The sequence below is a fragment of the Dromiciops gliroides genome, chromosome 6 (assembly GCF_019393635.1).
Source record: "Dromiciops gliroides isolate mDroGli1 chromosome 6, mDroGli1.pri, whole genome shotgun sequence".
NCBI classification, from domain to species: Eukaryota; Metazoa; Chordata; class Mammalia; order Microbiotheria; family Microbiotheriidae; genus Dromiciops; species Dromiciops gliroides.
Window position 1 is genome coordinate 183,280,810 of NC_057866.1, and position 14,990 is coordinate 183,295,799.

Sequence of the window (14,990 nt, forward strand, 5' to 3'; positions counted from 1 at the left end):
ATGGAAGATAAACTCTGGTAGGACCTACCAAACTGAAAAATAATGGAATAATAATAATAACTAGAATTTATAGCTTTAAAGTTTGCAAAGCACTTGCATATGTTAACTCATTTGATCCTCATCACGACCCTATGAGATAGGTGCTATCATATTATTCTCATTTTGGAGATGAGGAAACTGAGTCACAGAGATGTTAAGTGATTTGCCCAGGATCACACAGCTAGTGAGTATCTGAGGCAGGATTTGAACCCAGGTCTTCTTGACTCCAAGTTCAATACTCTATTCACTGTGCCACCTAGCTGTCTGTAGTCTGAGCATGATGATAGACAGGATGTTTATTGTCTAAGGACCAGCCTAGCTGAGCTCAGAGAGGTTCACCTCCATGTTAGTTGCAGAGTGATGACTTTTTCAACAGCATATCTCAAAGACCATCTGTCTACTAAGCATAGGTGGTTATTATTTGTTCTGCTGGGACTGCTTACATCTATTAAATTACACATCCTTAGAGTACTAACAACCTTAATGAGTGTCAATTAACAGATCCTAACAAGAGAGGTGAAAGATAAATAGAATGGTCTGAAAAATTTGCCCTTGAGTTTAATTCAAACACATAAATAAATAAAAATACAAAATGTCTCTAAGTTTTGAGCCCCATTCTGCTTCTGCCATGACAGAGAAAAAGTAGTGGGGGGATAAACAGACATGCTAGGAGTTACCATTTTTAGATCTTCTATAAACTATAACTTGGCTATCAGTGCCCTAAATGTGAGATCCTTGTCCAACTACCTAAGAATTAACAGACTACTAGAAGAAACAAATCATATTAATCTTGACTATTTCACTGTAAATGAAACCAGAGACATGGAAGGCTGATTCAAAGGATCTCCTTTGAGATATAAGAATAAGAGTTCTCAGAGTTGGTTTTAGCATGAGTCCAAAGCAACAAGAAAAATCATTTCATGGGCCATTTGATAAGTTCATATACCTCAGAAGTATCCCCACCTCCCCCCCACACACACACACAAAAGAAAAAACCTCCATTAAAATAATCTAGTTCTAAAGATAAAGTAACAGAGAAATTCTATGGAAAAACTTGACAGGATCGCCCTAATTAGTAAATCAGCAATTGCTTTAATCCTTGGTGACTTCAGTACAAAGGTATAAATAAACAGGCATGCTGAAAATTATGTTGGAAAACATGAATCAGGAACAAAGAATGAGAGGGGCCAAAGATTTGCAACCTACACAGAACCCTCGTGACTATACTTTATGAATATTTTCTTCTAGAAAAGAATCAGGCAATCCTACAAGTCTACTAACATCACAAAAAAATGGCATTGATTATATTTTAATGATCATGAAATGGCCAGTTACTGATGCTGGAAGTCATTCCGAAATAAACTATCTCTATAGAATCATATCACTAACTTGCTAGAACAAAAGCTGAAATTAATACAAAACCAGAAGAAAAAATTTTTAAAAGACATGGAAGGAACCAAAACTCCAGACCAACCTATTTAAACATATGATTGATGCAAGAAAATGGGATATGGATGAAAGAAATGACATTAACACTGATTGCACTCATTTCAGACAGAAGTTTAACTATTGTAAATCTGTCCATAACAAGGAGACTAAAAGAACTTAAAAAGGAACTAAATAAGAAAACTACTTACTTGCTAAGCAAAATATATATGGAAGCTAAAGGCAACAAAGACTTGGAATATAAACTCATTCGTAAAAATCTTGCAGCAAAGGATGATGGAAGATTATGAGCAGTATCACCTCATAAAACAGAAGAAAGCAGTAGAGGATAAAACCAGTTTAAAGAAAACCTTGAGAGAGACCCAACTCAGTTAAATCAGCCTGAGGGCTCTTAAAAATAAAACTGGAAGAACAACAAACAGACAAAAGATGGAAAAGATCTACAAAAAAAATTTATAACAAACAATTTTCAGCATCAAGGACAACAGGACCACAACACTTAGACTTTACTATCACAATTCTTTACTACCATAGTTCAGAGCTTACAGAGGAAGCAGAAATTGCACTAAAGAGACCAAAGATGGGTAAAAGAGCTGAGCTGAACCAAGATTATAGAGAGGAGGTCCATGCTGGTAGCAACATAAATGTGAGGTCATTTATTTCTTTATTTTTTGTTAGATCTGAAATTCTTTGTTTTATTTTTTTTTATTTTTCATTTTGCTTTATTTTTCAATTAGCATTTATTTGCTCTCCCATGCTCCAAATTTAAAAGAAAAACAAAACCATTGTACTAACATGAATAACCAAGCTAAACAAATTCCATGTGCAAAATTGTACATGCATGTACATGTGTGTCCTTCCACGAATATGGTTCAACCCATCTTGAACTCACCATCTGTCAGGAAGTGGGTAGCAGAGTTCTTCAACAGTCCTCTAGAATCATGGTTGGTTATTGCATTGGTGGGAGTTATAGGAAAGGGAGATAGCAGAGGTATGGGGGGGAGCTCAGACTCTATTAATTTTTTTTTAAAGGTATCTAAGAGAACATCAATATTTGACAAACTCTATAAAAATGTTTGTGTAAATAATATACACATGCACTAAACGACATTCTTCATGAGGGTGTTATGAAGAGGCAGCCTTTCACAAGGCTTTCACAAGTATTCCACAAGAGAACACATTTTTCCTATCTTGCAATTGATTACAAGATATGGTGAATATGAGATCCCACTGTACTTATTATTTGCTAGTGATTTTGTTTTGTTTTGTTTTTTTGGGTTTTTTTAAGTGAGGCAATTGGGGTTAAGTGACTTGCCCAGGGTCACACAGCTAGTAAGTGTTCAGTGTCTAAGGCCAGATTTGAACCCAGGTACTCCTGACTCCAGGGCCGGTGCTCTATCCACTGCGCCACCTAGCTGCCCCAGCTAGTGATTTTTAAAAGCTTTTGAGTCAGTACAGCAAAATAGAATCTTCAAGGATCTCTGTGAACATGCCATCTCTCAAGTGATTTCTCAAAATTATGCAAAATTCCTTGAAAGATAAAGCAGAGATAACCTTGTTTGACAACCCTCTGGTCATTAATATCAGACAAGACATAAAACAGGAAGGTGCTTTCTTGCCAAAAGGGTTTGTCACTGTTATGGAAGATGGCCAGAGTATAGACCAAGATGAAGAGGGCTTCACATAAGTGGTGAGCTCCTCCAGATGTTCCTGGTTGCTGATGACAACGTACTGGTGGCAGGAAGCCCCCCACGCTGCAGAGTCTCCTGGAAAAGAGATTCAGCCACTCCCCAGAGTAAAGCCTAAAAACCAAATGGATAAAGTATGCCTCTTGTCTAGACCAGTGGTTCTTAACTTAGGGTACATGAATTTGTTTCATACTTATATACATACACACACCCATATGTACATATAATTAACTATGTTTTACTATAATTGATTTCTTTTGTAGTCCTAGATATTTTATGCATTTAGAATCATTATTCTGAGGAGGGGTCCATAGGCTTCACCAGACTGCCCAAGAGGGTCAATGAAACAAAAAAGTTTAAGAACTTCTACTCTAAACTATGACATGCAATTAGATGGACAGCTAGTAGATCCTATCTATCAGTAACTAGATCTAGGAAAGACATTGTAAATAGACAATGAATTGTGCCCCAAATTGAGCAGGAAGAAAAAAGTGGACAGGATTGGTTTTTTTAGGAAATTGCCATGTTCTTTAAATGACTCCAAATTACTATGTGGAAAAAAATCCATTTTTGTTACATCTTAATACCATAATTCTATAAGGTATCTCTGCAAGAGATATGCAAAGATACCTTTCCCTGCTCCTTTGCAATTGATAGGGGGTTCTGCATATAGAACATTGCATTGATGTATTAAAAGGATTTACTAATTTTTTTAATCTTTTCCTTTTTCAGTTACAAAAGACTCTGTGACAGGAAGGGAGAGATATATTGAGGAAAATATAAGGAATATAAAAACAAAAGATATAAGTAAAAATGTATTTTTGAAAAAGGAATGTCAGCAAAGAAATATATAAAAAAAATAAGATTGGCTGGTCACTTGGGGAGAGAGAAAGATAATCAAAACAAACCCATGCTGTGCATTGGCATCATTGTTGTTGTTTGTCCTTCATTCTGGAAGAGAACCGTGACATCAGGGTAATGTCATATATGTCTGGATGACTAGAGATGGCTCTGGATGTTTAAGGTAATCGGGGTTAAGTGATGTGATTTGCCCAGGGTCACACAGCTAGTAAGTGTCTGCGGTGAGATTTGAACTCTGGTCCTTCCAACTCCAGGGCCAATGTTCTATCTACTGTGCCACCTAAAAGAAAACAAAGAAGGCCTCTTGCACACTAAATGGATTCCAGTTGGTGTATTTATTGGAAGACTTGAGAAAGATCCAGAATGGTAGAGTTGAGAGAAAGCTGAATTTGAAGTCAAAGGACCTAAGTTTGAATACTGGCTCTGTCATTTACATTGAACAAGTCACTCGTTTTCTATGGGCCTTTTTGTTGTTGCTTAGTCATTTCAGTCGTGACCAACTCTTTGTGACCCCATATGGGGCTTTCTTGGCAAAGATAGTGGAGGGGTTTACCATTTCCTCCTCCAGCTCATTTTACAGATGAGAAAACTGAGGCAAACAGGGTTTGACTTGCCCAGGATCACATAGCTAGTATCTGAGGCCAGATTTGATCTCAGGAATCTTCCTGATTCCAAGCCCTGTGCTCTCTCTACTGTGCCACTCATCTATCAAAGAAATGGTTGGAGAAGATTGTCCCTACCTGCCCTACATTTCTTTTTGTTTGTTTGTTTGGTTGGTTGATTGGTTTTTGCAAGCAATGGGGGTTAAGTGACTTGCCCAGGGTCACACAGCTAGTAAGTGTCAAGTGTCTGAGGCCAGATTTGAACTCAGGTACTCCTGAATCCAGGGCCGGTGCTTTAACCACTGCGCCATCTAGCTGCCTCCCTGCCCTACATTTCTAATCCTATAGATGAAATATGTTAGGCAGGCAAGATTGGTTACAGTCCTCATCACGGAAAAGAACAACCAGGTTTAATGGGATTGCAGATAAGTATTTGAGTGTCATGAACCTTTGGATGATTCTATCCTAAATCTTTGCATCTTAAAAATTGTTCTTGCACTTTCATTAACTTACTCTCATAACGTCCTTTTAAAGCAAGGGGCCATGAATAATAATTTATTCATTTTACAGATTTGGAAACTGAACCACACGTGGAAAAACAATTTGCTCCAAATCACTTGGAACTAGAGGGAACAGCTTAAAATAGGGGTCATCTCAAATTGGTTTTTGATATCTCTGTATTCATTCACTCTTACTTTCCAAAGGCCTACAACCTGACAGAAACCAAGACCTCACAGCTTAAGAAATCAACATTTGGGCCATAAGGATGAGGAAAAAAAATTCATTTATGTTTCTTTTTGAGTGACTATTGCATTAAGATACTCTCAAAGTCAAATGGTTTTGAATAGAATATGGTCCTGTCATGAAAAAGAATAGTGGGGCAGCTAGGTGGCACAGTGGATAGAGCACCGGCCCTGGAGTCAGGAGTGCCTGGGTTCAAATTCGGCCTCAGACACTTAACACTTACTAGCTGTGTGACCCTGGGCAAGTCACTTAACCCCAATTGCCTCACTAAAAAAAAAAAAAAAAAGAATAGTTTCTCCATTATCCCAATGAAAGAGAGCTTCAGTTGGAAATGCATGAGGTGTATTTTTTAATATATTTTGGAGGTATTATTTTAATTACTAAATTTTGTTCTAACGAAGTACATAGACATAAGCAAATGTGAACAAAAATCAGTCTATTCACAGAAAATAACCAAACCAAACAGCACAACAGTACTCAGAACTGAGAATTAGGGCAGCTGGCTGACTTTCATAATTTTCTGTGCTTGTCATTTACTATTTGTTAAAAGAGAAAAAGACTGTGTACTTGAACAAAGAAGTAACTCCTACATATACCAAAAAATTTAATAGCTGCACTTTTTGTAATAGCAAAGACCTGGAGATAGCTGTGATACCCATCAACTAGGGAATAGCTCAACAAATTGTGATACATAACAAAATATTGCTAGGCTTTAAGAAAAAATCAAGAAAAATGTGCGTGAAAAATGCTGTAGTCTGCATTTTAGCCAAAAGTCTGCCAGAGATAACTTTATTAATTAGGTTATTCTAAGCACCTCTGCTTACATAAAGAGAAAATCCAAGGGGACAAAAGTCCATCCTACCATTGAAAATCTCTCTACCCAAGGCATTTTCAAGTTATAATTTGTAGGATTCAAAACCAAAGATAAATTCCATAATCAAGACTAAAAAGAAAGGCAAAATCTAGGGAATAGTTCTGATTCATCAAACATAAAAGTGGTCTCTTAATTTTTGTCACACCCTGGATTTTTAAAATCATTCAATCTCTTTTTAACCATTCCCTCAGGATTTTCTTTTCTACCCCATCAAAGGCGCAAGCTCGAGACACTTCTCTTGATTGAATCAAAGATGTGTTCCTTCACTCAGTTTGATCTATATCCTAATCACTGCAGAGAAGAATCCTTTCCGGGCTTTGGGAAGTGGTTTGGAATTTATAAGAAAGACTAATAAGGGTTTTTCATACAGTTTATACCAAGGACTTCAGACTATGCTACTGCTCTATTTTTTTTTTTTTTTTGTAATTTGTAGCCAAAAGAGGAAAAATGAGAGGACCCCTGTGTGCTTCTGCACATATACAGAGAATTTCAGTACATCCATGATATGGGAATGATACCAAACCACCCCCTTCTTTCTCTTGAGTGGCTTGCTCACCCAATTGGCACTGATTATGACAAATCCCTCATGTGAAGCAGCTCGTACTACAAAAAACTAGATTCTAGAGTCCCCTCCAGGGTGCTTCCCATGTAACAAATCAGCTAAGATAACACCATTAACTCCTGTTTGTTTTTTTGTTTTTGTGGGACAACGGGGGTTAAGTGACTTGCCCAGGGTCACACAGCTAGTACGTGTCAAGTGTCTGAGGTCAGATTTGAACTCAGGTCCTCCTGAATCCAGGGCCAGTGCTTTATCCACTGTGCCACCTAGCTGCCCCCAACACCATTAACTCCTCATCAGAAACATTTGCTAACCAAAAAGCAAAGCAAAATTAATTTTATAATAACTTTTCATCTGTAGGCTTGGTAAATATTCTCTCATCAAAGTGCCTGTGGCAAGAATGGGCAGAGACTTACAAAACCATAGAATGAAGACATATGAGTAAGGAACATACATGCCAGGGGCAACTCATAAATCTAGACTGAAAGCTTTGATGTTTCTCCCTCCCACCCCCTTCAGGAACAGTCTATACAATAGTGTCCCCAGATCTCTGGGCTTTTCTACTTTCCCGATTGGTGGGACCACTTCTCTCTCTCTTTTTTTTAAACTATATATCAAGTCCTCTTTTTTCTTGACAACAATGATTACAGCAATGATGGTGATAAAAGCTAGCATTCATATATTAGTTTAAGGCTTGTAAAGCACTGTACCCGTTATCTCATTTGTTTTTCACAACCCTTTGCCTCCCGAGGTAAAAACCTAATCATGAGTTTGCTGGGTCAAAGCATGAGTTATAAAAATAATATTTAATGTAAAAAAAAACCCCTGTATGCCATGAGTCACAGTGCCAGCTGAATTCTTGAATGTATGCATGTCGATTCTTCTAGGCAATGGTTTTCACTGCCAGAAAAAAAACAACCCTTTGAGTGTAGGTCTGTTCTTCATCAGTCATCCTTCCCTTACAATCTTATCCTAACAGGGAGATGGATAGGGAGCTACCCTTCCTTAACCCTCTAAGACATATAGTATTTAGCCAAGGAAACCAATCAAAGTAGATTTGAAGGTTTGGTCCTTTCAACGCAATCCTACAGAAGCTCAGGCCACACAAAATGCACATAAGTGGTCAGAACTATGTACTGGAGAACTTTCTGGATGAAAACATTTACTATTCACAGGAAATAGTAAAACACTGGGAGGGGGCCAAAGTCTAACAGCTAATCGTTGGGAGCATGCATTTCTCTAGAGACCTATAGAAGTCAAGCACCTAATACAAAGAAAGATCTATTTGCCATATTTTTTTAATGACTCGATTGGTTTTGTTCTAAATCAAGATGAGTTACTGTATTTGCAGCCATCCAAATTAAGAATAGATCATTCAATATTTTTATTCATGTGCTGTGAAACAATGGATAGACCCTAGTTCTAATTCCAACTCTGACATACTGACTATGTGATCTTTGGTGAAGGGCTAGCAGGGACTCAGGTAAAGATTCTGTATAAAGTTGTAAGACAAGGTATGGAATTATATCAGAAGGAGTTTCTTACCTGGGAATTTCCTATGCCAATAAAAACACATTTCCACCAACCTCTACCCCCCCCCAAAAAAAAAGAAATCTTACTTCTCCTCCCCCTCCTAGAACTCCTAGCTTCCTTCAAAACACAGTTCAACTACCATCTCTTACATAAGGCTTTTCCTAATTCCCCCATTATCAGTATTCTCCCTCTTGAAACTGTACTGTATATAACATATATATAAATACCAATACTAGTTCATTATACAAGGTTACTTTGGGTATAGTTCTCATTATATCTCTTGATATTGTGAATTTTTATTGGTCTGGGGTTTTTTCCCCTTTTTTAGTAATGCCTTCTCTCTGATATTGCCTCCAACTTATCATATAGAGAGAGAAATATAGAGAGAGAGATAGATGTGTGTATGTGTGTGTATAATATTGTATAGAATCTAATGTGTACAAGCTATATGTGGGTATACATATACACATACACACATATGCATACACAGACACAGACACAGTTTGTACTCATTCGATTGCAAGCTCCTTGAAGGCTGGTAGCGTTTGCCTTTCTTTGTACCCCCAGTGCTAAGAAGAGTGCCCAACATGTTGTTGTTGTTCAGTCATGCCCAACTCTTTCTGACCCCATTTGGAGTTTTTCTTGGCAAAGATCCTGGAGACATTTTCCATGTCTTTCTGTAGCTCATTTTACAAATAAGGAAACTGAGACAAAACAGGGCTAAGTGACTTGCTATGGGTCACACAGTAATTGTCTGAAGCTGAAGTTGAACTCAGGAAGATGAGTCTTTCTGATTCTAGAGTCAGCATTTAATAAATGCTTGCTGATTTGACTCGACTTATTTAACCTGTGTTTTTGCTTTACCTGATAGCATGACTGTAACCTCTGCTTTGTTGGATTCTCCTGATGGATGCATAGCAAATTTTATCCCAATCTCTCAAAAAGGAATTACATTATATATTTTTAGTATTTACTTTCTTCTGTGCTGTTGAATCCTCCAATAGAATGTAAACTCTTTAAGGGCAGGAACTGTTTTATTTTCTTTTGTTTTTTTTTTATGTTGGGCACAATGTTCGGCACATAGTAAGCACTTATCAAATGTTTGTTGTTGAATTTGTTGAATTTATTAACACAGGATATCAAATGTAGTCTATTTCCTCTTCTAAAAATGTACAGAAATCAAATTAAATTAAACTTTCGTAGACAGACATAATTTGTTGAAACTACATTCTGATTTGGAGCTAAACAGAATCCTGCTGTGTGTGATATTTCAGCCTTTATTTAACTTCATGTTAAATCAGGTAGTTGCTTCTTCAGGATAGGAAGGCACAGAACCCTACTCTGATTGTTCTCACTGATCAGAATTACAATATAATTTTTCCTTCCATTATCCTTTTGTGGAGAGTTTCCTCAACCTTCATAGCCCTGAAAGGGGATATCGGGAGAAAAAGGAGCAAGGTTTCAGAGAGATCTGAAGAATTCCAGGAACAGCCTCATTTGATCTTACTCACCTTACAATATTCCCCTCCCCATTTTACCCAACCCCCTCTGCTGACAGATACCTTCTTGGACTAGAGACAGGGCAGGAATTCAGTAGAAGGAGCAAAGTTCAAAGGTTTATCATGTTTTAATTTTGATTTTCGAAGATAATATCTTCCAAAAAATGAGACATTCAACTACAGTGGGAACTTCATATGTTAACCAATCTCTGACTCTCTCATGATGAGGCTACCATGTCTTCACTCACTAATCCAGCATTTTCAGATTTTTAAATCTATTCCAGAATAGTGTTATGTCATCCCCCATACATGCTCTTGAAGCTGTGTAATGCTTCTTTAGTGTTACTTAATTACCATAAGTAATCTTAACACATAATTAAATTTGCAAAGCAAATTTCCGATAAACAAGTGAGGATTCATTTGAAATTCCATAACAATCATTTCCTTTACTCAGCTTTCCCTCTTTAGTGCACCTTCATCTTTTTTCAATTTTTTCCTTTCAAATGGTGCTATTATAACTGTCTCTGTCTCTGTGTCTCCCTGTCCCTCTCTCCCTTTCCCTTTCCTTCTCTTCTGTTCTCTTCTCTTCTCTTCTTTTTTCTTCCCTGTTTCCCTCCCAACTTCTTCCAAAAGGGACAAAGGGGCAATGACATAGAAGTCATCTTTCAGGAGTTTGCATGTTGATGTCTAGCAGAGTGGCTGAAATTAGGAGATGTTGGTGATGTTACGACTCCACAGAAAATTCGATAATTGTATCCATATGTGCTAGCTATGAGCAATTTTAAAAGAAGTACACTTGAAGTGTGTGGTTTTTGTTCCAGTCAATCCTGAAAGAAGGCAGAAGTACAGGCACACCTGCAATTACTCATCTAGCTGTTTGTTGGCAACTTAAACAGCACTGGAACGCTTGTTTAGAGACCTCTTTACAGATGTGTGTGTGTGTGTGTGTGTGTGTGTGTGTGTGTGTGTGTGTGTGTTGAGGAGTAATTGGGTGTTTTGATGTTATTTGCAGGAAGAATAGTTACCTAAATTTGAAAAAAACCTTAAGCTAAAAGATACTTATACATTTTTTAAATGACAACCAGCAAAATAATATTTCACTTGGGTTGTATACAACATGTTTAGAAACTGATATTTGTTTGCTTTGCTCTTTTGAAATCTCTAAGTACAGATAGAAAACTTAAATGAAAAACTATCTGATTCATTGTTCAAATTGTAGCAAAGTCCATTTCTTTTCCAGTGTCTCGGTTTTACAGAGAGCTAAGTGATATAATGGGAAGTGTTTCTCCAAAATTCATAGGACTCTGATTCTTCCACATTCTCCCCAGTGGTTATTGACATCTGGCTAATTTGAGGAATTCAAGAATCATTGTTGGGTCTAAGAAGCAGTGGAGTCACTAGGGAGAAATAGCAATACAAAAGAGTATTGAAAAAGCATTTATTTTTACAAAAAAAGAATAAATGTTATCATTTCTATGAATTCAAATGAAATTCTGAACTGAAAATGGTTATATTATATGTGTGCGCATATAATACATACACTAACACATATGCCGATTAAAGCTTTTACCTGCAGGCTAATAGCTAGGGTTATATATATATGAGAGAGAGAGAGAGAATTCAATGAGGGGAATTCATATCCTGGACACAAAGAAAATTCTAAACCTGGAATATTAACCAGCACAATTTGACAGCAAACTTAAATCAGGATTTAGTAACTTTAACTTTTAATTGAAACCTGATTAGACTGATACTGAAACAAAATCAGAACATAAAGTAATTTGTAGGACTGATGATTGGTCATTACATTTCACCTCAATTTTGCACTATCCAAATAATTCTTGATACATATCTGCTTTTTAAAACAGGTCAGGTTTGAACCGATCCTCTTCTCAACATCTTTTTTTTTTTTTAAAAAACAAACAAGACAATTTATTAATGAATCCAGTGTATTTATTTTGTCCTGATGTTTCTTGTCAGTAACTGCCACCAGTCCAGCAATTCTTATCCAGGTCTCTCTGTCCCTGTTGTATCAACTTCCAGCCCCCAGCCTCTTCCTTTTCCACCAGCTTGAGATCTTCCAAGGCTTGCAGGACCTTTTGGAGCATGTTCTGCTGAAATGACTGAGCATGACCCCATTGTGCTGGTACCCACTGTAAAGCTTAGTCATGGATCCCACAACCACACCACCTGAAAGGTACAGGTGATGGGCCATGGAGGCAGCCTAGGTGTAGAAGCAGTTCTTGTCATAGGGCACCATCTTCTCATGTTTTGACAATTTGATCATGTCCACTCATTCAAGGACTTTCAGCTTTGCTAATTTTTTTTTGCACTTTTTTTTTTTTTGGTGAGGCAATTGGGGTTAAGTGACTTGCCCAGGGTCACACAGCTAGTAAGTGTCAATGTTCTGAGGCCAGGATTTGAACTCAGGTACTCCTGACTCCAGGATCGGTGCTCTATCCACTGCGCCACCTAGCTGCCCCTTTGCTGATTTTTTTAAAAGGTGGCCAGGCTGGATTCAGGAAGACCTGAGTTCAAATCCAGCTTCAGACACTTGACACTTACTAGCTATGTGATCCTGGGCAAGTCACTTAACCCTCATTGCCCTGCAAAAAAAGAAAGAAAGAAAGAAAGAAAGAAAGAAAGAAAGAAAGAAAGAAAGAAAGAAAGAAAGAAAGAAAGAAAGAGAGGTGGCCAGGGCCCCAACAAATTCCTGCTGGTTTTCATCCTTCACTGTGACTCCAGGAATCATTCCAGTCATCTTCTCTGATAAATAAATTGCTCTTGATGCCAGTCAGCTTCACTCAATGGATCCAGAACCTGTGGATCTCTCAAATTCACAAAGTCACCTCCAAGCCTCAACATGTTCATCTCAGGAGAGATACTCATTCACCTAACATCAGCAAAGAACAAACACCAAAGCACAAAATGGGATCAGCATAATGCCAGGGTGTAGAAGGGCCAGCCCTTTTCCACCCAACTGGAAGTCTTAGAGTTACATGATGCCACCAATAGAGTCAAAGAAAAGAGGGCCAACTAGAAGCTGTCCTACCTTTTAAATGACACCTACTGTCAAGGGATAGAAGGAAAATGACATAACTACCCATGCTTTGCCACATCATACCTAAATATGGCATTTTCAGCACTAGATTGCTACACAATCAGGAGAGGGCAGGGAATATGATATCTCCAATGTTAAATTACCATGTCCCTGGAGTCCTTGTAAGTTTACAGGGAAGTCCCCTTAGGTGGTCCCCCTAAGGAATTAAACTTTCACTACACAAATACACATACCACATATATGTTGTATATGTATATACATTTGCATAGTATATGACTATATGCATACAAGATGTCCCCAAAATCCTAGCGAAGTTTTTTGTTTTGTTTTGTTTTGGTGAGGCAATTGGGGTTAAGTGACTTGCCCAGGGTCACACAGCTAGTAAGTGTTAAGTGTCTAAGGCCTGATTTGAACTAAGGTCCTCCTGATTCCAGGGCCGGTGCTCTATCCACTGTGCCACCTAGCTGCCCCCAATCCTAGTGAAGTTTTAAGCTATGGTAGCTGTCTATACACACTCACATCATGCATGCACTCACATTTATGTAGTTTTTCAATCAATAAACATTTATTAAGAACCTCCTATGTGCCATGTACAGCACTAAGCTCACAGTGGCTTAAGATTGGCAAAACATTTTTACCTACTTTTTTCACTTAGATCCATTCACTCATTTGACCTTCACAACTTTCCAGCATAGCTGTTATTATTGTCCCCCTTTTGAAAACAAGAAAAACAGATTCAGAAAGATTAAATACACAGGGTCTCACAGCTAGTAAGTGTCTAAGGCAGGATTTGACCCTAGGGTTATCCTGACTCCAAGTCCAGAGCACTATCCATTACACCAAGCTGCCTCTGTTTATATTTATACACGCACCCAAACACATATAAAGAGTAGTATCATCAACACATACTCTTATTTTCAATTCACAATCAAGTACAACTAGGAGACAAACCCTTGTGTGGGAGAGGAAGAAAAGAAATAAAAGTATTAAGGAATAAAACTTTAATTTTCTAAAATGACATGAATTTCTTTAATTCCCACGCAGAATAATAGCTTCCATATTTGCCTCCCATTAAATATACAAACCTATTATTGGTGGTGAATTTGGAATTTTCATGGTCATTCAATGACTTACAATAACCCATAAAATAATTCATATTATGTTCACTTATAAAATGGGTCCAAAGGTCCAAAAATAGAGAGAATCATTCAGCAGTTGACATAAAACATTTCCAGTCCCAAATTTCTGGGAATGCAATGGTAACAGCACAAAACCATAGAATAATATCCCTTTACAGTCAACTCAAAATGAATTGCATAGAAGCATTCTTCTACCCTGAATTGAAATTTATTGTAGAAAAAGAAAAGTGAGACAACTTGGAGTTAAAGGGAAATTTTTGCAAATTGTTCTTGGCCCATATCTTCTGAGTGAAGGCCAGGGAAAATGCCACTACAATGAGCAACAGGACAGAGCTCCCAAGGATAGAACTTCTTGGACTAGAGCCTATGGGAAGAGGAGTCTATGGTTCAGTGGCACCTCATGTGACTTCACTGGGGTGCAAGATTACTGAGGAGATGAGGGATGAAAGAATTCTCTACAGCTGACCTACAAAATCTATAAGCATAGATCTACAGGCAGCCACAGGACACATGGTTCAGTGCCCTCCAGAGTAGCCAGCCAATCAATCCACAAGCACTTGTTGCCTGCTATGCGAAGCACAGAGAACTCAGAAAAAGAAGTCCATTCCCTCTAAAGTTTACATTCTAGGTGGGAGGAGGGGATGGGGATGGGGATGGGGATGGAAGGAAGGGAGAATGGAAAGGACAGAGAAAAGAAAGAAGGGAGGGAGGGAGAGAGAGGGGGAGAGAAGAAAGGAAAGAAGGAAAGGAGGAAGGAAGGAGGAAGGAAGGAAGGAAGGAAGGAAGGAAGGAAGGAAGGAAGGAAGGAAGGAAGGAAGGAAGGAAGGAAGGAAGGGAGGAAGGAAGGAAGGGAGGGAGGGAGGAAGGGAGGAAGGGAGGAAGGGAGGAAGGGAGGAAGGGAGGAAGGGAGGAAGGAAGGAAGGAAGGAAGGAAGGAAGGAAGGAA

The 14,990-nt window shown here is 38.1% G+C and overlaps 1 pseudogene; it reads right to left on the reverse strand.

Annotated features, from left to right (window-relative positions):
* Positions 1–12,606, reverse strand: part of LOC122732157 — a 33,541-nt pseudogene extending 20,935 nt beyond the window's left edge.
* Positions 12,607–14,990: the final 2,384 nt, after the last annotated feature.